The sequence below is a fragment of the Pelecanus crispus genome, chromosome 11 (genome assembly GCF_030463565.1).
Source record: "Pelecanus crispus isolate bPelCri1 chromosome 11, bPelCri1.pri, whole genome shotgun sequence".
In the NCBI taxonomy this organism is placed as follows: Eukaryota; Metazoa; Chordata; class Aves; order Pelecaniformes; family Pelecanidae; genus Pelecanus; species Pelecanus crispus.
The window spans coordinates 36770256-36795075 of record NC_134653.1 but is presented as its reverse complement, the minus strand read 5'-3'; positions in this window follow the sequence as shown (position 1 = coordinate 36795075).

Sequence of the window (24820 nt, the reverse complement as noted above, 5' to 3'; positions counted from 1 at the left end):
GCCAACCCCCCCAGTTTCTATACCGAGCATGATGCCATATGGTATGGAATGGCCCTTGGGGCAGTTTGGGGCAGCTGTCCTGGCTGTGCCCCCTCCCAGCTTCTTGTGCCCCTGGCAGAGCATGGGAAGCTGCAAAGTCCTTGACTGGCACAAGCAGTACTGAGCAACAACTGAAACATAGAATCATAGAATAGAATCATAGAATCATTTAGGTTGGAAAAGACGTTTAAGATCATCCAGTCCAACCATCAACCTAACACTACCAAGTCCATCAGTGTGTTATCAGTGTTATTCTCATGCTAAATCCAAACCACAGCACTGTGCCAGCTACTAGGAAGAAAATTAACTCTATCCCAGCCAAAACCAGGACAACTGGTCATGACTGAACTTGACCAAATGTTGCCAGTACAACCTACTGGCTGAAAAAAAGTGAGACATTTTCAAATACTGGTATTGAAGGAATTATCGTGCAGTGATGCCTAAGCCAAGAGGAGCGAGAAAACTTCATTCTGATACTGGATGTGCTGAAAGGCAGCTCCTCTCTAGTCAGCTGAATGACTCTGGGCTTTAGCAGAGAGTGTCATTGCAGAGATTTACTTCAAAAGGCGGGGTCATACGTTATTGAGGCTTTACACCCCATCAGCCTTTGTGTTTTGGTCAGCGATACCAGACTAGTAGTACGGAGTTGGACCTGTCTTGTGAGTGCTTTAGGAGAGGGCTTAACTTCCTCTCTCTTTTTTTTACAACAACTATATTTTTACCAATGCTTCAGCTGAGGCACCTGGTGCTGCAGAAACACAGAGAGCGCTGTGTAGTGTTCTGGGCCCATTCAATAAGTGTATGGCCAAGGAGAGAGGGGTTGTGAAAAATCTTCCATTGGAACAGCCATGTTGCTCCACAGAATGGTTTTGCCCCGAGCTTTACACCTTCCCACAATTTCCCAGCACTCTGCAGCACATTTCTGAGGTACCTTGGATTAATAACGTGTATTTATGATGTTAGCTTTTCATTTCTCATCTGAGCAATGATTGTTTCTGCAGCAGTCTGTGCATCAGGACTCTGCCAGAGTGTCCTCACAAGGAGAGATGTAACACAGACCTGTTGCTAAGAGCTCAGAAATCGCCTCAGTTTGCAGGAATACCACAGATAAAAGAAGGATGCAAGGCATTAGGTAGCTGATGATAGCTGGTATTGTAGCAATCTCTGCTACCCAATTAAAACTCAAAAGCCCCATAGGGCTTTACACATCACTGGAAGTTACCATTGTCCTTTTCACTCTGTATTTTGCAGCATTGAGGGCTTTTTGGGTTTATTGACTTATTTTCTACTCTCAGCTTTTAGTCTCATGCTGCATAAGAATGAAGTGGCTAATATGTGCTTGCAAACCAGAAACGCTAATTATTAGAAATGTGATTATAGTTTGTTTTAGAAAATTAATTAGAAGCACCAGTTAGTGTTTTTATATCATGATTCATTTAAAAGAAATGTATATTCTGGCTGTAGCTTTGTCTAATATTACTCGGTGCAGTTCCAAAACTGTTAGATATAATAGATATAAGCTTTGTTTGCAAGCTCAGCGATGTAGGAGTGAGACTGAAGTTCCTGTGTGAATGACAACCTTCTTTCTCCCTCTTTGTGTTTAAAACTCCCTAGCTACTCATTTAACAAAATGAAGGCTGAACAACTTCCTTTTCTCTCTCTAAGTGCACCATTTAAGTCATATTAGTCTGTTCTCCACCTGCAAAGCCGCATGTACTGTGCTTAATCACAAAACCTGTTAAAACCAGTATTACTTGCAACGTGTGCTTTTATAACCTGGCATGTCTCTCTTTCAAAGTAAAAAGATGTTTGACTATTCAGAGTGGAGGTCTCTCTTCTGGACATTGTGTAGTGAAGCTGCTGCATGTTAAAGAAACTTGAGATTTGCAGATCAGCTTCCCTGGGGAGGAGAGAACAGAGAATCAGTGTATTGAATGCTTCTCTATTTACATACCTATGCCAGTGCTGGAACAGAGGCCATCACAAGGCAAGCACTCTGATAGTTCTGCTTTCCAGAAATGCCACCCTGAAAGCTAATGACATCTTCCTGGGAAGGTAACCTAGCCTAAAAATTGCTTACCGATTTAGAGAGGGTAGGAAAAAATCCCCAGAAAGCAAACTCTGCTAACCGCCACTGATTTGCTCCAAGGGTAAGTGCTGACCAAACCTTACAATGAACAGCTCTCTTCAAAGACTAAAGCCTCGCTCCCCTGTTAGGAGAACAGCTTGAAACATTAAGTGTAATAATAAAACAGTTTGTTGACTCCTGTCTTAACACTACACATTAATATTAACAAAACTTGCTTAGCTTAGGAGCTGATAAGAATTGCAACTCTCTTACGTTTAACAGGAAAAGAATTGATTGCAACAGTGTTTGGCCTGATATTCTTGGGTGAGCATGGCCGCATCTACGCTACTGGTTTGGGTTGGATCTGGAACATGCTTTTGAAGTAAATCTCCCAATCATTCCCACATACTGGACTTTAATTCACACAGAACTGAACTGGAAGACAGGCTGCCACTGCTAAGGGGTGTTCGGTCTGTGGGGATCGGTCTTAAGCTGAAGTAATCGATGCTGAAGCGTAGACAGTAAAGCTGGGCAGCCTTCAGTGGTTCAGATGCACCTCCATTCCACGACCTTAGAAACATGGCTTGTCCACCAAAAGGCTGCTTCTCCTGGGGATAAAAGACAGCTGGTTCTCAGTGGTGGTGTAGAGGGCCCCCTTCAACCACTAGTAATTCCTTTATGTTTGTTGTCGTGGTTTAGCCCCAGCAGCGACCAAGCACCACGCAGCCGCTCGCTCACTCCCCCTGCCCCGATGGGATGGGGGAGAGAATCGGAGGAGTAAGAGTGAGAAACACTCCTGGGGTGAGATAAGAACAGTTTAATAATTGAAATAAAATAAAGTAAAATAATAATAATAACAATATAATAATGATAATAATAATAACAATATCCAAAGCAAGTGATGCCCAATGCAATTGCTCACCACCCACCGACCGATACCCAGACAGTTCCCGAGCAGCGATCGCTGCTCCCCAGCCAACCCCCCCAGTTTCTATACTGCCCATGACGCTGTATGGTATGGAATAGCCCTTGGGGCATTTGGGATCAACTCTGCTGGCTGTGCCCCCTCCCAGCTTCTTGTGCCCCTGGCAGAGCATGGGAAGCTGAAAAGTCCTTGACTGGCACAAGCAGTGCTGAGCAACAACTAAACCATCAGCGTGTTATCAGCATTCTTCTGCTGCTAAATCCAAACCACAGCACTGTGCCTGCTACTAGGAAGAAAATGAACTCTATTCCAGCCAAAACCAGGACATTTGTATATGGTAGTAAACTGGCCCTGAGTGATGTGAGAGCTAGGTTAGGAAAAGAGTTCTCTTAGCAGTACTTATCCCTTGTACCGTACCTCAATCCCTTTGGTTTCCTTCCTTTGAAAAGGTCTGGGGCTGCTTTTCTTCTTCTGTTTGTGTATACTTCTAGTACCTGCTAAAATCAATGCCCCTAAGGAAGGATTAATTTTCTTCAATGCAGCAGGGTACAGCTCTGCCATCCAAAACCCTGGGTTGGCAAAACAAAACCAAAGCTGAAATTTTCCCTCCTACGGCTCCTCTCAATCCCTGTTGTTCTGTAGGGGACGGGAGAAGAGGATTGTTCCCTTCAAAGACAGGAACATTCAGATGAAGACATTTTAAAGCTGCACGTCTGTTTCAAATGGATCCTATTTAGCTTGACAGTAAAAGAGCCACAGGGCTGAATTTTATTACACATTTGTGCAACAGACATTAAATGTTTCATGTTAAGAATATATTAAATGGTTTTAAAAAAAGAAACACACAGCCACATTCAGAAAGAACAGGTACAGAAAACGAGTAGCATTCCTCTGAGATTTTTGTGCATTTAAAGCCTGAAGATTGAAAAAAAAAAAAAAAAAAAAGTGCTGAAGATAATACAGAGGATTTCATCACCTCTCCTGTCCTAGCTGCCTCTGTGTAGGGGTTTTTTGGGGGGTTTTTTTGTTTGTTTGTTTTTTTCCTGTTGGTGTTTTTCTGTGTGTGTGTGTTTTTTCCAGTTCAGAAAAGCACTTGCCCTGCTTCAGAGGTGTCAGTAATCCCATTGTTACTTCAGCTTTTGCTCATGGACTTGCTGGACCAAGGCCTTCATGAAAAGTCAGGCCCAAGCTATGCTCTGAGCGGTGTGAAAATCAATTTGGTGCATCAGTCCTGAAGAACCAAATCCTCCCGTTTTTCTTTTTGTGGCCTCTTTGGTTTGGGTATCCTCATGTATTCTTGCTCGGTAGAGGTGAGAATTCTGCCTGTTGCTCTCTGTAGGGGCTATTTGCAGAGAGAGCAGCTGTTGGGTGCAAGTGAAATGATGGCAATGCAGCTAACTGAAGAAAGACGTGAAAAAATGTGCACTGTTATAACTCCTTGACTTCAGTTTGAATTAAAGGAACCTTTTCACTCTAGGTGAGTGTTGCGTTCATGCACTCTTAACTTTGAAAGGAAAAATATTTCTACTGAATGTAGGTGTGGGGCAGTTTTCTTGCTGTAGTCTTCACTGTAGTAACTTCAACACTGTAGTGGGGTCCTCTTGTGTTTGCCACTAGTTGATACATGTTTTCGGGGTTGGATTATTTGGAGTTTTTTTGCTTCATATCCTCTTGCAATAGCAAAGAAATGCTTTCTTCAACACTGCAGCAATGTGAGCATGTTCTGACCTGGGGAGTTGTAGTAAGGCAGATACACAGATTGGTAATTGCGCTGCCTATAATCACCTCCATTTCATCGGTGACTTATACCCTGCATCCTTCTGTTTCCATCTGGAGTTACGTGCGCATTCTTTCATTTCTGCTTCTGCCTTTTAGCTGCACAGCATTAACTATATTATAGATGCCAGGGTGGAAAAACGCCATCCTTGTAGTGTGTGTGGGCTGATCGGCAAAGAGCAAATGACTGGCATTAATCATGCTATGATTAGATTTCCTCGTTGAGACTTTGATATGTCTTTGGGTGACCAGGCTAACAAACTGCCGATTTCTTGTCATCAACAAGCTCTGTGCTGGTTAGTATCTGCTCTTCTGGATAGGAGTTTCCTTTTTCAGCATGTTAGAGGAGTAATCAGAGTAAAAGCATACTACCTCATGTGCTTTATATTGGTGTGATCTAACCTTTGTGGACTTACCTCTGATATCAACATGGCTCCTTTAGTGGCAAAAATAGTGGAACTGGAGCGGTACAGACAGGGTATTGCAATCCCCTAGGGCGACGTACACATCTGAGAGCGTTGAAAAGGGCCCCGTGTGTTCAGTGGACAAAATAAAGTGTGGGTTCATCTGTTTAATTACATAATTCATCCCGAGGCAGCATTACTACTGAGGCTGACTGCACAAAGCAAAGACCCAGGGTTTCACGAGGTCCAGAAGGAAGCGAAGGCTTCCCCATCTCCAGCAGTCTTTAGCTGCAGCCAGATGCCTTTCTGAAACATAAACTTTGAGCAAACACAAGTTCTTCATGCAGCCTGGGAGCAATTCAGTAAAACAGAAGACCCTTGCCTATACAGAGTAAATATTTTAATCTGGTCTAAACTCTATGTATTAATGACATCAAAAGAGATGAAATACCTTCCAAGCCTGTAGGTACAGAGCTTCCTTTGAATACCTTTCCTGAAGCACCAGCAGTGCCACGTCTGAAGGGTGATTTGTAATCTCAGCAGATTCTGAATCACCCAGGATGCTTTCTGCAAGTGGGAAGTCAACGTGACTCATGTTTTAGCACTGGAGGTTTCTCAGAGCAATGCTGTTTTGACAGCAGCAGTGCGGCTTTTGTTATCCTTCGGTTTATCAGAGGACTTACATCTTAGGTTTGATATTAAGACTTCATTTCACTATCTGGGAAGCCTTGTCAGGTTATGACCATTTGCTCATATGAATGGCTCAAGGCCATTGACAAATGCTCTTATCTAGACTGGATTATTTTCAGAGGCCTTGTAAGTGTTCTGTCAAAGATGTGGAACTTGGCACGGACCATAACCAGGAATAGAGGGGTCTAAATATACTACTCCAATCTTGGTATCTTTATCCAGAGTAAAGATTTCCCAATATAAAGATCTATATGAGCTTGAAAGCTATTATAGATTTAAGGTAATGGCCTTAAAAATATCTGAATAGTGTTCTTTTGCCTTGATGTCCCCTCATGATCATTTTATATTTCCTCTTGTTTCTCGTACAGTAACAAAAGCAGACTTGGGCTCACGCTGTGGGAGCCACAGGGTCATTTAGTAGCATGGTCACTGTCTTAAAAAGCCTAGTCCTGATAAACGAGATAAAGTAGGGGTGAAGTGAGCGTTACCTATGCATGACTGAGGAAGCGTGATGCAGGGAGGTGGCTAGCTCACGTAATTATCACATGCTGGAGTTGCTAATTGACTTGTGATAGCCAGGATTTTGATTTAGGATCTTCTGTACAAGACCTTCCTTTTCTTTGCTGTGAGAGTGCTCTTCTGAGTTGTTCTTGCTGGCTTTTCTGAATCTAGCGGGTAGCTAAACATCAAGTTTTAAAGCACACAATAGGACTTCTTTTTTTTTTTTTTCCCCCTTGTGGCCCTGATCTACAAGATTTTTCTCTGTCAGTTATAGTAATTGCTTCACGTCTCAATTGTGTTTCTCCAATTCATTGTTCACAAAAAACTGCACCTGAACTTTTGCATATGCACATTCTGGTTGTGTAATCCAGGGCCAATCGAAACTTGAGTGCTTTATTTATCTGGATGGGTAGAACGTTTCAGCAGGCTACTTTCATTTACCTGTCCAATTCTGATGCAGAGCAAAACTGAAGAAAGAAACCAGGGTGGCAAGTAAACATGCTGCTCTTGTTCCTGAAGAACCGTCGGCTGTGTGCAGATGGCCTGAGGAGACAGTAGGCATTTCAGGCTTCTTAGTGAAAAAGAAAGGAACGTGCTGGTTACTGTGTGACTGACTCATCCGTTCAGCTACACTTGTCTTTCACATGCACTTCTTATGCTTCTTAATATTATGTGGTACTTAAGAATAAGCATCTATTGCCTATTCATCCTCTTAGTCATGGCAGAATGAAAAGCAAATCTGAACTTCCTCCCTCCTCTGTCACCAAGTTGATTCTGTCTTGGCATTCAGTAGACCTTGAAGGAAAGAGCTGAGTGACTTTGTCATACTGGAGCAGTAACAAATCGGATGGCATCTCCATATGCGATAGACCAGGAGGTTTTGAAGCTGCGTGCCTGCTTTTAAGATTCAAGCTTAAAAAGGAATTGACAGTCATGTCAGATGGGCAGCGCAGAGCTGCTCGAGCAGGTGATAAAGCAGTTACAGGGCAGAAGGCTCCTTTGAATTTCCCAGCGTACAATTTGTGTGCGGTCAGCTGAATCTGAATGTGAGCTGGAAGATGCAAAGTGGTAGTGTCTGGCCAGGCTGCCAGTCTCTGAGATATGCCCTAGAGTTAAATTCAGAAATTTCTTTAGCTCTTGCAGAGATGCTTGGAATATACCTCCTCAGGAATTAAATGACCATTTGTGCTTCTTCAGCTGTCATGATAATGTTTTGTCAGCAGAACTCAGCTTGATACTGGATGCTTCTCCGTCTCTGACTGAGGGATTTTGCATACTTTACAAATAAAGCCGTTGGGACTGCCAGAATTTTATACACTGTGTTATTAATAGGACTTTGTAGCGTGCCCTGCTCTAGAAACAGTAACGCAGTTCTGAAGATCCCCTGCGGAAGCCAGCAAAGGCCGTCCTGCTGCAGCAGTTGTGGCAGTCCTGCTTCTTGCTAATCAGGAAACATGAAGAGTGTAAAAATAATTACCGGTTTCTGCTGTCTGTAAGAATGGACGTGCTTCATTTGGAGCAATGTCTTACTCTACCGCTGCTCGCTCGGACAGCTGCAAAAGATCCATCTTTTGTTCCCCCACCCCGGGATGGAAATACTTGCATAGGACTTTTATTGCTGCTGAAGGCCAACACGTCTTTGTCCAAAATCACAAATGTGCATTAGAAGATGAGACACGGGAGCCTGTACGTTGGTTTGAACTGTTTTCACTACTCCTATACCCACTCTAGGATAAGGAACATTATTCTGAATTTTGGTTTTAGTTTTGTCTAAGTAATTCCATTCAAAACAATATATCAAAAGCCAGATGCCAGCCTGGAATATAACTTCAAATAATTAAAGGAAAAAGATTTAAAAATTCAGGAACATGTGATTTAATTTACTGGCTGGAGGAATTTGTTAAGAAAGCCTAATTGTTTGCTCTGTAGCATCATCACCTTCATCTAGTTTATTGCATAAATATTTAACGGGGTCTTTTTGTGAACAAACACAAGAGAAAAATGTTATCGTACATCGTAGAGCTAATTACATATTTGCCACAGAGTTGTTAATAGTCTATGTTTATACATTACCTTTTTTTTTTGAAAGGTTTACAAAATACATTAACGCTGTGAGTTCAGCATTGCTTCCACTGTTGTCTAGCATCAAAGTCTTGGTTCAGTGGGAACAAGATCGAATTTGAACAGAAAGACAGCTGTACTGCATGTCACTGAATGTTCCTTGTTACTGTGTATGTTCTTATTTTACTACAAATGCCCGCTACACCTGAAATGCTGTGAAAGGCAAGCAGAGCATATGCAAATTGTGGAAGAAACCATGCAAAATAGGTTCTCCAATGAAATATGACATGCCGTGATACCTTCTTCAGCACTGAAGCAGAAGAATACAACGGGATGCAGAAGAGAAGAATTTGTTTGCTGATCCTTTGTATCGCAGCGACACACGCGCACAGGAGTCCTGGCCAGGAGAGCGTTGTGCAAAGCTCAGCTCCAGTTCGGAATGGAAAGCCTCTTCCCGTCAAAGCCCTTGCAGTCCAGCTCTCTGTGTCAGTAAGCTGGCAATGGATTGGTCCTTGGGTTGCATGTGGAAGCTGCGACTAAAATAAAATTTGGATTCTTGCATTCTAGAACTAAAATTCCAAGGTTTAGAAGTTTTCCAGATGTTTGATTCCATCTCCTTCCATGGCACCGAGGGGTTAGTTTGCTTTATACTCTCTTGGTTGCCGTTTGTGACAAACAGATCCAACATCTTCCTATCTTAATTATAGGCTTAATTAGAAGGGAAGATCAATATTTAGGATAATAAAAGCACACAGATAATTAGAATAATAAAACTCCAAAGATAATGAAAACAATTAAACTACTTTTCTGGGTGACATGAGGGTGTGGAATAGTCTTTGGCAGATCTGGCATCTTGGTTGTAGTGAAATTGTCTCTGACCTCAGAATCTGGAGTTGAATAAGAGCAACAACAAAAAGTAATTCTAAAAATGGCAGGAACTGAGCATTTCCCTTCCTATTCTTCTGGACTGTAAATGTCTGTTCATCTGAAAAAAAAACTAAATTAACTCTCTTCAGGATGAGATGATGACCATCTGCTTTCCCTTTTTGTAATGCAGGCAACAAAATCTCACCCACAGCCCCTGTTTGAAGACCAGTAATTTCCAGTGAGAGATCTGCCTGCTAACACCAGTTAAATTTCAAAAGACTGCAGAGATCTTGTGAGTTCTCTTAGTAGGGACCAGGGACTGAATAAGTTTAATTTGTGAAGCAATCTGCAAGAAAAATGAAATGTGTCCTCTTTTTTTTTTGTTGTTTTTTTAGCCAGAGTTTTGTTTTGATTAATGAAATGGAGGGGATGGGCTCATCTGCCTCCCTTTTCTCCTGTTTATACTGTGTTGTGATGATAAACTCCAGGCGCTGTCCTGCCGGGGCTTCTTCAGCCCCTTTCCCATTGAACTGGAGGACCATTGTGGTGCAAATCGGTGAGACCCTATGGTGATGTGGAGCATCTTAGCGTGGTTTCCATCAGAAGGGCTTGGCGGGCCAGTTGTGCTTCTTTTCTTCCCGTCATTTCAGGCTTTTGGTTCTTACAGTTCTCTGAATGTTTCCACTGGGCTGGGATCATCATCTCATAATGTTATACAACCCCACCCCCAGCCTAACACTTATTTTTTTAGCAGGTTGGGGGTTTTGTGTGGGGTTTTTTTGTGGTTTTTTGTTTTGTTTTTTTTTTTTTTTTAAGAATTCAACCACTTTTGTGAAAATGTTATCAGTGTGGACATGCTGAGATGTGCTTGTAGAAAAAGAACACTGTTGTTGTTCAAATGGTGAAGGGAAAAGCAAAGTAGCTGTTCCCTGTAAAATCTTTCTCTGGCAAGGGCTCCTGCTTGACGTTGGTTGCTTTCTGTTGTTGGTTTTTCCCCCCTTCCACTACAGCTTATACTATCTCTTATTTCTGAAAAGCTAGACTTAGCTATTTTAGTATGCAATGACAAACCATCCCCGGAACTCTGACCAGCTGCTGCTGTGTGTGGTTGCATATTGGGACCCGCAAAAATAAGAGGGTGGCAACTCAGATGGAGTCGCGGTGCTGTCGCCTTTGTTTTGAAGCAAGGAAGAGGAATACTGTACAGAAGCAAAAGTAAGCCAGGAAAGGCTGGCAGTGCAGCCCCAGCGAAAAGGTGCTGTGTGAGCAAGGAAAGCGGAATACACTCAACAGCCCAACTGTAAGAACAATAAAATTGATGTTCAGAGCCTGTAAGAAAACTTTGGGGTATCCAAATCCTATTTGGGGTTAAAACGTTAACTAGGGGAAGTGGCAGCAAAGATATGCTTGTTTGACTTCATGAGAGAACGTATCTTCTCATGATATGCTTCATGACTTCAGGGTCTGTGGGCAGAAGCAAAGTTTCTGTGTGGTCACTGGTGCTGCAGGAAGATTTTTTTTTTTCCTTCCCCCCCCCCCCCCCCCCCCCCCTTCTGGTTAGAAGAAAGCTTCCCCTCCCCTCACAAAAAGAAGCGCTTCTTTTCACAAAGAATTACCTGAGGATTTGTGATTGTGGAACAACAGATCGATATTTGTTTGCGAAAAGCTTCAGTTAAAGTGGGACAAGTGGAGATTAGCCAGATGATCTGCCGGTTGTCCATCACTATAGATTTCTTGTTGTTAGCTGGAGAGGTTTAACTTGCCCTCCCTGTTCAGAGCTGAGAAGTGATCTGAGATGAGAAGCTGTAGCTCACAGGAATTAAAAATAAAAAGCTATAGGCCCACAGAAGCAATTGGAAAGAAGGACTTCTGTGGGGGAGAGATGTGGGCACCTTTGAACTTGTTCGTGCTCTGGCAAACTGCCCCTGCTTAAATCTCCCTTTGCATCAAAGGAAGCCGGAGCAGGCAGAGGTGGTGGGGCTGGGGTGAGGTTAATCAACCTCCGGTTTTGTAATTGCTGTGTAGAGATGGCCCAAAAAGAGTGACGAAGGCTCCAGTCTTGTAAGGGTGCTTTTTTGTATTTGTGGCTGGACCTTTGTGCCCAAAGCAGAGCTGAGTTTTATCTCAGCCAGTTTTGCCAAGACGCCAGCTCCCAGCTCTAGGGACTTGACAAATTGACACTTGCCATAAATTGCTCAAAGATCCACGAAAATCAGGGTGGCTCCAGGTGAACACAGAGGTTTAACCTCGTGGCTCAGACTGTGGGAGATAAGGTAGTATGTGATTTCCTCTGAGATTCAGAAACATTCAGGTTGGAGCGAACCATACAGTATTTTTAATCTGAGTTTTTAAATTCCATACAGTTAGATCATTTTTATACCGGTTGGATTTGTTCCAGTGTTTTGTTTGTATTTCAATAGGGAATGGCAGGACTTTCTGTGCTTTTTTCAGTGACATAGACGTATTAACCAGAAGTGTCTAATTATCTTTCCTGATTAACCTTATCTTAAAAGGAGTAGTCACTCACTAGAGCAGCCCATATTCTGTACACTGCGGAAAGAGCAAGTGATTAATTTACTCCCCGGATCGTACAGCTCTGTATGCTACGAGAGGAAGTGATGGATAAGGGACAGCCTGCACTGTCGTGGGTCAGAACAGTAGGTCAGAGTCATTATTTACCTTTTGAATGTAGAGTGAGAATTTCCTCTTTTTGCAAATCGTGACCTCAGTTGACTTGTTTACAGGGAGAGGCAGAACCCGACGCGCAGATGTGTTCTGCCTTCCGTATGTACATATACAGAGCTGCTGTTACAGCAAGGCTGAAGTAGGAGGGAAGTAGGACCTGTGATTTCTGAGATGAATTAGAAAAGTTTTCCCTTAAAAGTCCATAGAGCTTCACTGTTAGTTTCTTTCAAATCATACTTTTCAAACTGTCCTTTGCTGTGATGCCAAGAAGAACGGAACACAGCCAGAGTGCGTATTTGCTTAAATTACTTTTTTTTTTTTTTTTTTTTGTCAGCCAGCAATGTCCTGTTTTATTCCTTGTGATCCATCACTTGTTCATCTTCTGTTATGTTTGGAGCTCTTGCTTTGGTTTGTGTTTGTAAGCCTCTAGTGCATTAAGATCCTGGTGCGTGATGAAGGATCCTAAACGCGGTTTAATGACACAATCTAACCTTTATCCAAGCTTGTGTGTGAGGTATATGTGTGTGTGTAACGGTATGTGAGTACATATGGTTTCTGTCCACATCTGGAGATGCCTGTGTCATGCAGAAGTCAGACAGGAATGCTCTTCACGCATTGAAATGATGTGTGTATTGTTATATTTATTGCAACGGCAACAGAATGAGATATAAGCAATAAACCAAAAAATCCCAGAAACAAAAAGATTAACCCGAGAATGCTCTTTGTCAGTGCCATGTGGGTCGAGAGAGCTATAGGTTTTACGGCGTTCCTTGGTGTATTTTTCAGCCTCCCCTTTGGTTTAGCGTCTTCCTATCCAGTAAGTTTAAGGTGTAGTTTCATTCTCTGCACAACCAAGATTCTCCCTTAGGCATTCCCTATTCTCGTGTTTCATTCTGCCTTTTGTGCTCTTGCTTTTTGTCCTAGAGACAGTCTGGTTCATGCTTGTGTCTTGAATGGAGTTATCATCTCATTTTGTTTTTCTGACTACTTTACACACTGAGGAGGGCTTCCTCTCCTCCAGTCCATCAAACCAAGCCCCTCCACCGCAATAACCATATCCTTCTCCTGCTGTCATCTCTCCTGTTGCTGAATCACTGTTCCCTTCCACTTCAGCAGCGAGGGAGCTGATGTACTGCAACCGCCGTTACTATAAATACTACATTCACCTTAATGCTGAACCGGTTTTCGCTCTCCCCTGTCTATTTGCAATCACTGGTATAGTTCCAAAGGAAGTCTGGTGTCCCTTGCTGCCTAGCAAAATGGGTCCCATTGCTCTCTGGGGCTCTAGGATTTGGGATGCTCCATAGCATCCCAAATCATCCTGAGGGGTACTGAATATGTTCATGTCCATCTGTCTGGAGAGGCTGGACAAAATCATCTGATGAGGCAGATACTTCTCGCTATTGGTACGACAAATGTAGTGGAGTCAATTTTGCCTTTGAATTGTTTTACTTTTATTATATCGCACACAATACACTGACGTTTTGACCCATGTCATACTTCTTTTTAAAAATCCAGCGATTTTGTGTGACATGTCCTTCTCAGAATTGCTTCTTTTTCACTTGTCCAAACAGTGTGGTTAGATGTTCCGGGTTACGTGTTATAGCAGTGCTGTAGCTTGGATGGTGCCTTTCCCAGGTAGTTCATCAGATAGACTGAACAACGCTGGCTGCCTTTGCAATATGCCAGTTACTCGTGGGTGAAATCTTGAAGTCGTGCTCCCACGCGTGTTTATAGTGTAGCCCAAACGATACAAGCGTACGCTGTGAGCGTGCCGCGTGCCGTGCTGTTTATGCTGACTGCGGTTTGTGCATGGCCACCGCTACAAACGGGCTATCTCTGCTGTTGCATGCAGCCTGAGCAAGCTGAGCAGGCAAACCCTCCGTTTTATTCTAGTAAATCATGATGTAACGAGCGGTTGGTTTTTTGAGGCTGCTGCTCAATGGTGATTTTCTATATTTTGGGAGCTGATGCCTTTAGACATGATGAGGGAGTTGCATGTCCTCAAAGCACACACGATGTCTGCTTAGCAGCTTTTATCTGTTGTCCAGAGTACATTTTTTGTCTCTAAAGGACACGAACTCAGTGCTCAAAAATAAATCTCCTCCTTGATGTAGTCCTGATTTTTATGATTTCTGACAGAGAGTCCAATTCATGCATTTCTTTCTTCATTTTTGCATTATATTTATTTCAACAGCATTACACAAGTGTATGATCATAAGATTGAATGATAGAGTGATGAACAGGCATTTGTATTTATCACAGATCCTGCATATAACAATTTTTCTGTAAGTCAAATCTCATTTGCCCTCCTGACATGAGTAGTAGCACTCGTGACCAAAGAGTAGTAGGAATTTTCTTTCTATGGAGAGAAACGCTAACCTGACCAGCATTGCTAATAGAATATTCTGTTGTTTTCAAGTCTTCTGATTATGAAGGGCAGCTGGAGTTTTTTCTCCAGACATTAAAAGAGAGGGGTTTTTAGGTTTCATCGTCTGTTTTCCAAATTTAACCCACAGCATTTGTTCTAGATGATTGTATCACACAGTATAAAGTAAACTTGTGCTAGATTAAAAGCCATTTTATAGAGTTTACACTTTGCTAGTTTTATAGACTAACATAAAACATAAAGGTATCTTGGGATTTTTTTGTTCCTCCACAAGAAATTGAAGATGGTTTTTTAGCTGCTTGAAAATAGAATGCCAGCATGTGCATTAGCAGAACACAGCCATTTTGATCATGTTAATGCTACTCTGTGGGGCAAATTCTGCCTCTGGAGGGCAACCTTAAATTTTTGTACTTTTGGAATAATTACGCTCAATTACGATCTGTAATCCAGGGCTTAATTTAATCCATGGATAAAACATGTGCTTTGTCTTCATCTTCACTACCCAGCTGTTAAATGGAACAGAAGGGAGCCATTTATCACTGAGAAAATTTGCTTTTGAAAAGTTTGTGTTATAGCTTTGATTTCATCAAGTTCTGTAAATCAAGGCTATATAAGTTTCATTAGTGGGCCTTTTCACAAGTTTGACTGGTTAATCAACACACAGAGAAAGCTTTACTGTCTCTCTCTCCACTGTTATTCCAAACACTGGTGCTCTCAAATGCTTTCCACTTTTTCCGCAGTCTCTCAGGCTCAGGCTGATCTATGTTCACTGTCCCTGGAGGGGTTCAAAAAACAGGCAGACGTGGCACTTGGGGACATGGTTTAGTGGGCATGGTGGTGTTGAGTTGATGGTTGGACTGATGATCTTGGAGGTCCTTTCCAACCTTAATGATTCCTGGTTTTACTTTCATTAAAAACTAATCCAGCCACCAAGCTGGAAACATGAAATTAATTATTGCTCTACCCTTAATAGGTTTAGTGGTGGACTTGGTAGTGTGAGGTTAATGGTTGGACTGGATGATCTTAAAGGTCTTTTCCAACCTAAACGATTCTGTGTTTCCACCGCATCTGAGGCAGCTGCTCTTGTTTCCTGAGGCAGCTGGCCTTAGGAAATGTTCGGTGGGGAAATGCCACACAGTAAGCTACTAAGGTGGAGGGACACAGAAAAGTGCGTAACTGATCTCTGGAGGAAATGCGAGACCTGGAATAGTGCAAGTTGTGTGACTGTGTTTCAGGGTAGGCTGTGAGTAGCTTTTACTAAGTGGAAATCTCTAAGTTGTCTCTAAAATAAGTAAGTGTGGTCCCAGAGCTGTAAGGGCATGTTTGGGAAAAGGCAACGCTGTGTAGTGTCCGTATTGTGTCCCTAATACAGACTAAGCCGTGGGTGTGGGGCTAGACCGGGATGTACAAACGGTGGTTTGGGTTCCTCCCGTGGCCAGACCTGACCTGCTGTCCTTTGTGAATTTTGCAGTTCCGCTTGACAAACTTCTGCAGTTTTCCTATTACACAGGACACAGCATCACTATTGATTTTTACTGCTTGATGAATTTTATTTCTGTTTTCTTGCAAAATCAGCATAAAGGGGAGAGAAATACCACAAATCATTACGCAGAACTAGGGAAAATTTTCAGACTTAATGAGAGTTTTGCACTTACCTCTCTGAAATTTTCAAAAGCATGTGTGTTGGACCATCCTATCGCTGCTAATTTTTCCTCTGGAAACATCATTGTTGAAAACAAGCTGATTGCTACTTTGACCATTGGCTGTGTGGAAAATCAAACTGTCATGAGCTATTGCCTGTGCTTTTCATTTGCTGAGGGAAACACGAACGCATAGGAGTTGCTCTGGCTGAAGCTGCAGTTATTGAATACAGCCACTCTGTGTGGTGTCTTCGGCCAGTGATCCTGCAGAGATCATCCTCAAGTCAGAGCAGTAAACTCTGCTCATGAAATTGAGTCAGCGTGAGCTTTGTTTCTCAGAAACCTCAAACCCATTTCAATTAGGAGAGGCTTTCCACTGCTAACAATCACATGGGCCAGCCTGACATTTTATTGCCTGGGAAAGCAAGGGTAAGGCTGATTTTAGCTAACACTTTGCTGGGTAAGGGGAAACCTTTTCACTACTTCGTCCTGTGCTGACATATAAATATTTCAGGTATTCTTCCAGAGCAAACAGCTGCAGCAAAAAGAATTTCCCCCATCCTCCTAGACTATAGACCCACTTTTGATGTGGATTTAAAGACAAATAAAAGAGGAAAAACCTTTCCAAACTATAAATTAATGGATCAAATATTTGTAAATGAAATTGGAATGGCATCTATGTTTTTATTATCTTTTGCCATACAGGGCTGTCTTTGAAAGAGGAAAAAGCTTAGTGAAAAGTAATTTCAGAGCCTTGACTGCTTTTTGATTACAATTTGGGATTACTGTTTTAATCACCGCTTATCAAGTAATACCACAAACCTCAGAGCATGACCATCTTTCTCAGGGGAAGCCAGATTTAAAAGCCAATTTTCAGCAATCCCTCCTCTTTCTCCCAAACTCGTCTAACAAATATGGAGGGATAATAATCTGTGATATTACAAGAGACCTTAAGCAATGCCTTAAACTCTCTGTGTTCTCATATTTCTTCCGAGTTTTCCTTATCGTCGTGGAAGTGTTATTGTTCAGCAGAAATACAGGCATGTGTCTAAGCAAGCTCTTCTGTCAAGGCAGCCTCCATTTCAGTGCAAGATTTCGAGCACGTTCCCCCTTTCCCAGGCAGATGACAGATTTTACACATGCAAACTTCTCTAGATATAAGCATGTGCATGTATTCAGGGGCAGGCTGAAATGTATACCTCGTATTTGTATGCAGATGGCTGCTGCAGAGTGGCTTCATGCGCAAGCTGAAGCTCTCGCAAAGATGTGTATGAGCTAGCAGATATAGCCACGGCAGATACTGGAGCTAAAAGATGGATTTTAACTCAAAGTTACTGCTACTGCGTGTTTTTTCCACTGCGGGAGCTGGGTAGCAGCCCTGCATCGGAAGCGGGGTGAGAGAGGAGGGACCCCTGGTTTCTGCAGCGCAAGGGGAAGCATGACTAGGTGTTTGCAAGGGAAAGACCCCTGTTAAATTTGAAATTGTGGTGCTCAGCAAGGAAATGAAGTGTCCAAGATCAACCCTGGGACTTTTCCTTGGGTTTGCTTTGGTGACTGTCTCACAGCAGAGTGCTGGGAGCCTCTGCTGTAGGATGCCTGGTGTGTGTTAGTTCCTTCAGATAAATATCGCTGCTCTTCTAAAAAGCAAAGACAAAGCCTCCCTCTTCACTACAAAGAGCTTGCATCTAATGAAAGTAATCGGACTGATTCTGGCCACAATTAACTTTTGTCTGAATTATTCAAATCCTACTTAATAATGCTAAGGATGGAAGAGGCCTGTTAGATCATTTCTTCTCTGTAAAAAGCAGGATGTAACCTGATGGGAGATGATGTATCTTTTATCAAAATGATACTGTGAGTGATCTTAGCCAAAAGGTTTAGAAGATGCTTTTACCTGCTAAGGGGACCCCAGAGCCAGTTCTCTTCAAGAGCTAATTTACATGGGGTCCGTGAGCCTGTAGATCGTGCTTGAAGTGTGCGTACTACCGCTAGTGTTCCTGTGAAAAGAAGCTTGTGCAGGAACATTTATAACCAAACTGTTACTCTTTTTTTTTTTTTTTTTTTTTTGACTAACATGGAAAGAACTACATCAGATAGCTGTACTCTGAAGTAAATCTCAATGAAGACCAAGTGCATGAGACAGATTTACCAAGACCAATCCTATCTCTTAACTTTCCAGTTAGAGCCCATCATTAACACTGTTGATACTTACTAAGATGCTGCCTGGTAGAAACATGACATGGTAAGGTTATCACCAGTGGGAGAGGTTCATCCTCTGAGCAGCTTTCCTTTCTCTTCAAATTTGTTTTGGAAGTTGTCTACCAGGTGGGTGGGCAGAGGATGATAAATCCAGCAGACTGCTGCTGGAGCAGAACCTCATCTGTCTACATTGTGAACAGCTTTCCATCTCTCTGGAGCAGGCAAAAACCTGCAAAAAAACCAAATCACAGCTGGTTTTTAGGTAGCCTGGCAGGGGAGATACAGCGGCACAGAAGACAGTCATATGGCAGATGACTTGTTGGCTTGGTGTTGCACAGTGCAGAATCACTGGATGAGCTGAATGCTTTAGCAAAATAGGTGTGTTCGACCAACTAAAATTTGGATGCCTACTGACCTTGGCTGTTGAAAAGCTGGGTGATGCGGCCTCACAATCCATAACGCAGGAGTGTTAATGTTTCCCTTGGGGAATTCAGGATGCTGGTGCTCTGGCCTGGTGAGGAGTTTGGAGGGACTAGGTTGAATTCATAGCATTCTACATTGTCTACACCCTAGAGGAGACGACAGTTTTAAGGGACATCAAGGGATACACATGCTCGCGTGGCATGGTTCACCTTCTGTCTGCTGAAATGCATGTTTTCCATCTGTTATCTCACTGTTCTTGGAGCAGTTGGGCTGCTGGTTAAGTGACCATGCCTAGCTGGTCAAAACAGCAGTAATTGTAGTTCAGTCCCTGATCTGCTCTTCACGTAGGTGGCTATAAAGAAGGGTGGGGAACTGGCACCTTCAGATGAGCCATGTTCTTGATTGTGTAAATAAGTTTCACAGTAGAGTTTGGTTTGCAAATGGCAGAATGATTCTTGTTTCTTCCACTCATGTAGGGTTAAAAACAGTTGCACCTGTGTAAGTAATGGTTTAACTTGTATCAGAATTTTTCCTTAATTGGTTTCTTTGGTGATTGCCTTAATTTCAGACATGGATGAGAGGAGGATGTTTGTACTGATTTGATTAAGCCTGGCAGCTGTCTCTCTCGCTGGAAGGGATGCTCACAGGATATTTCTCATCCACCTGTCTGAGAGATACCATAGTGTCATTACACAGAGCTTTCTCATTTTTCCTTAAGGACATTAAACCGTGTGATGTTGGTAGGGTTGGTTTTCGACAGCAAGTTGAAAGCACAACAAGCAAGGCTATAGGAATTCTTGTGAATGGAGCTAGGGGAGAATGCTCTCCCTGCAGATGTTCTCAAAATCTAATTGTTCCATGAGTCAGAGTAAAAACCATTAAAAAAACCAAACAACCAACCAAACCATGAAATGTACTTCCAAAAGTACATTTTACCCACGGGTTCTCAGTCACAACACAGTCAGAATAAGGCTGGCTCAAAATTAGTCTGGAAGTCCTAAGCTTGTCTGTGTGGTAGCCTACTGTGACTTCTTAGATATGGGGAGCCTAGCATTTCTGTCCCTGCTTGTTTCTGCTTACAAATTTAACATAATCTTCATCTACTCATTCTGCCAGCCTAAATTAATGTGCGAGTCTGCTCTAAAAGAAAATAAAAAAGGAAAAAACCCATCCACCCTGCTAACAGAATTCATCAATGCCAGCAGCCCCTACACATGAATGAACCTCAATAAGCAAACCACACTGCATGGGTGGCAGAGGAGGAGAAAACCAAGAAATTGATAAAGAAATATATTTCACTTTCAGGCTTCTAAGATACTGGTTTAAAAACAACAGGGAGAGAAAATAAACCCAGTCATTTTTTTAAATCATCAGAAATACACTGACAGTGGCCTCCAAGCTTGAGTAGTTTTTTTTTTTTTCTTGTGCCTACAGAAGTAGACAGAGGGCCTAGCGCTGGGAACAATTTTCAGTTACTCTTTTGGAGTCACGTTCCTCAAATATGGATTCATCTTAATCTGTTTCAAAGCACAATTCCTCAACCCCTTGCTTCTTGTAGCGTTCTGCTAAGGTATTGGGTAGGTTGGGTTAAACCTCTTCATTTAAGATAGCTGCAAGAAATGGTCACTTATGTGAGGTCATCTAAAATGCCAAAGCAAAACTGCTTGGACATTCAGATGCTCTGCTGGTGATTCAGTAATCACCTCTTAGGAGGACAAGCTGAGTGGTGGCTCATTTTCGGTTAGAAATACTTGAATACAACAACTTTTTCTCATGGTTATCTGTCCCAGAAGGATCTTGAGGGCTCCAGGCTCTAGGCCCAAACCCCTCTTAGTCAACAGACAGATTAGATGAGTCAGGGTAGAGGAGTCGCCTCTGGAGGGACAGCAGAGTCGATGTGCATGCAAGTGAAGGCAGTCAAGAGACAGTCTTGATACTGACCTGGAGCCTCCTAACAACAATGTAGGGCTTTTGAACAGGGACAATTCCAGTGGCAGATTAACTTGAAATGCTGGGACATAAGATCTATTTTAGCATGCAGTTCATGGGGACAGAACACATTCACTGTGTTGGGGAAAAAAGGTGGAGGTAGAGGGTTTAGGTTATGTTAATACCAATTCTAGCAGAAGTGCTCTTCACAAGATAGGTTAATCTTGCTGCAGAGCATTTTGTGTTCAACATGAACACAGCATTTTATTGAACAGGAGCACTGGCTGCTTGACTTGAAAGGGGATCATTAATAAGTCTAGGTTTTCATCAGAAGAGTGAAAAAAAAAAAAACCAACCCAAACCCATCAATACCTTTTGTTACATCAATTCTGGAAATCTAAATGTGTCATAAGACACAGGCCTGTTCTGTGGCCTGGTCAGGAAAGTGGGCCCAGGAAGACTTATATCTTCATGCATGTCTGGCTCGGCAAGTACCGACGCACACATGCGTTTCCCTGTAGTATCTGAACCCTTCCCTCGTCTTTCACGCTGCCCCTCAGAGGTCAGATATTCATGATTTTCCTGTAACGCAGGTGATACGCCGAGGCAGAAAGTCCAAGGGCCAAATACTTAAAACTGTTAACTTCTCTCAAGATCCTAGTCTGTCTGTTGGTTGATTTTGCAGGTGCCAAACTCCCAATTGCAGTTGCCCGTTTGCATCTTCAGAGATCTGAATACCGCTTTGGACCCACTCCTAGGTGATTTGTCCGGATCACAGCATTAGTTTATTGCCTGTGGGAGTCTCAGATGTGAGAATGGAAATGCCAGCCTTATTATAGGTATCTAGGGATGAGGTAGAGGTAGAGGCTTTCTGGACTTCCCTCAGTTGTGGTCATCCCTTGCAGTATTAGAGCATTAGAGCAAGGGGGTTTTGCCACGTCTATCTGGTGTATTGCTCACCAGCACCGCATTTGATTTATCGTGCCATGTAGGTTTTTCCCCACGCATCTGTAGAAAACATGGAATAAATGACATAGACTGAGTGAAATCATATCTCCCAAGCCTCCTCTGAAAACTTAATTAAACCCACAGGGTCTTGTTTGGGGGTAGAAAAACAGCAGGATGTGAAGTATTGAAGACCAGTAAATAAATTATTGGTGCTCCTAGCTATTTCACTGTGCTAGCAGTGATGTGGAAAAAAAATCCAAATCTATTCTTTCTGCCTGACCATTTTATTATTAGCAGCTTCTCCGTGTTTTATCCATGACTTCCTGTTGAAGGAAACGACACTGGGGAAAAGAGAGTTTTTAAAGGTTGGACTTAAGCTCATAAATATACAGGGAGCTTCTCCACTGAGCCTGAAATTCGTTGCTCCGATTTTTCATCTGGTGTATCTCATCACGCAGGTCGAACTAGAGATTTGTGGATGTGGCTTGGAACATAACGCTACTATATGTGAGCTGCCTGGGTACAGCAGTGGTCGCAGGGGCTATGGGGGGACTGTGCAAGTACAAGGGCAGAATCCAGTGACCTCCGTAGTAAAGCATTGCATGCACAACCAATTAGCTGGAAAATGGAGGGCCATCCTTAATCATTATCCCAGTGTTTCATTACTTATCTCTTCCAGTGAATTGTATTTTATCCTTCCAGTGCTCTGTTGAAGTAAGGGCTCGTGGATGTTTCCCCGGTGAAGAGACCTGGTCAAGGTCACACGGGAAGTCTCTGTTGGAGCAGGGATCTGAACTGGTTTTTTTCCATTGGGTTGGCAATAATGGATGGGGCTGAATGAGAAGTATGTGTCTTTGCCAGATCCAGGCAGCAAGCAGAATACAGGAACAGCACGCGTATAATGAATAAGAGAGTTGCTTGAGCTCCTGGCAGCCACAGGAAAGGCTAAAAATTATATCTTGTGCCTGCCCTTCCTGTTTCTTCAGCGGTGGCAAAGTCTGGAAATTAATGGTACCTGAAGCTGACACAGTGATGTTTGTAGCCTTCAGCTCTTCTGTGAAACACGCATTGGCCTTAAAAACCAGTGAAAAAGGGGAAATGGCAGTGCAGTAGTGCTCCACGCCAGTGTCCGTGCCTGGAGGCTGTGGCCGTGCAGGGCTGGCTAAAGTCACTCGTGGGGGAAGGGACGAGCTTCAGGAGGACATAGGTTGGCACAGGAGGGATTACGGATGGAGACAGGATTCCTGGGCACAGAGCCCGCTGGCTGATTACCTTTCGTCTGCCAGTGCGAAGCAGAGGCGTGTGTAGGAGGAAGGGGCCCAACTTCTGCTTCTGTGCAGGAGCAGCCAGGCGGATTTAGAAGACGGCAAACTCTTTCCTTCAGGGTCGTGTTGATCCACCTTGCTTAATCCTGCCCTCATACAGGTAGACATTAATGGAAGGACACTGCGGCTTGGCCTTTTTGGAGACTGGTTATTAAATAAGTTGGTTAGATTCGGTCTAAGTAATTGCTGAATTTTCTTCTGCTTAATGAAACTGAAGAAGAGGTAACTTCATAGCTTCTGCTTTACGTGTAAAAATTTCTTCTCAGGTTTCTCTTTAGGGCCCTTCCTTTTAATGTAAGTACAAGTGGAGAACATGCAGTTCTTGCTATTGCCACATGGAAATGAATAATGTTTTGGGCAAAGACCAAACTCAGTTTCCAGACGGATGCTCTTTCCTGCCCATTTATCTATGTGATGTATAAAATGAACCCAAAATATAATGGCAGGAAAAAAGGACTGTTTAGTATTCAGAGCTTCAAAGACTTTTAACAACATTATCTTCACCTAGGAACCAAATTATTTCTTCAAGAACTGTACGGAGAACACTTTGCTTGCAATTTACAGCGTGGTCTGTCAGAACATATTGCAGTGGTGAGTGTCCTGTGGCAGGATCACTGAATTTATACTAATAAATGCTCTGAACACTTTCTTGCAGATATGCCTTGTCAGTTGGTGTGTTGGAGATTCAGATCAGGAGACATACTTTCTAATGCTTTTTCCCAGCATTGTTACTGTTTCTGGGGGATGAGTGTTCTACAAGAGAGAAGGTTAAGAGCTAGGAGCCCTGTGGTTTGAGCAGTGGATGTCCTTCAGACCATGTGTGTGAGCTTCATTGAGTAAACTAGCTAATGCATGCCGCAGGTTCCACTCTTTAAATTGGGATAATCCCCTCTCTCTCTTAGACCTTTTCTCCAGCCTGAGTAGGTTGCAAATTCCCAGTTCCGCAAACAGGAGTTAAAGGGCTTTAATGTCTTTGAGTGAGGCCAAGACTTAACAGGGCTGATCTGCAATAGCCACAACTGCACTGCATGCAAATATCAGGACAAAACTTTGCTTTTTACCAAGATTGAAAAAGTTGTGGAGTGTCTGTGTGTCTGTGGAATGTCTGAAGTTCTGTGCCTTCCTTTGGACAGAGTAGAACATTTTATTATTTCGTTTCTATTTTCATCTATTTAATCTTTGGCCTTTTGCTGATATTGCTAATGATAGCAGGACTGAATTCACCAACTCATTCCAAATTTGCCAGCAGACTAATGACAACTGAGCTATTCTCAAAGGTCTGTTCCAAATCTAATTAAATATGGGTTTTTTTTGTTTCATTGTGGGTTTTTTTAGTTTGTTTTGTTTGGGGTTTTTTAAAAATTTGGCCCCTCCTTAAATTCTGGAGCAATTTTGTTAATGGTACAATAGCTGGCATGAGCCCATGCTGCCTTTCATCTGATTGAGGTGTGCAGCATGAGCATATGCAAAGAGAACACGCACGATCCGCTGGGGACAGAGAGGTTTCCACAGCAATTTTGTAGAAATCCATAACAAATGCATTGTTAGGTTGGTTTATTCCTTCTCTTTCCTGCTGTGTAAAGTATTTGATATTCAAATTAAAATGGTGCTTGTTTAGGACAATTCAGTTATAGAATAAGCCTGGTAATTGGTGCCCGTGGGACTGTTTACACTCCGCTTGGTGTAATCCACTTATGGAAAATTAATGAAAGGCGATTTCCTCCTCCGTTGTAGCTGTTTTAATATGTACACTATGTTGTTTCCTCTTCCAGCTGAAGCTTCAGATGGTTATTTGGGGACAAAAGCTCCAGCAAACTAACACGCTCCCTGGAGAGCTCCTTAGGGTTACGGGTGGCTTTAGCGATGCGGAGCTTGGGTGCGAGCCCCGCAGCGCTGTGACCCAACGCCCTCTGAACTACAAGCCACTCCTGCTCCCGGGGAGGACCAGGAG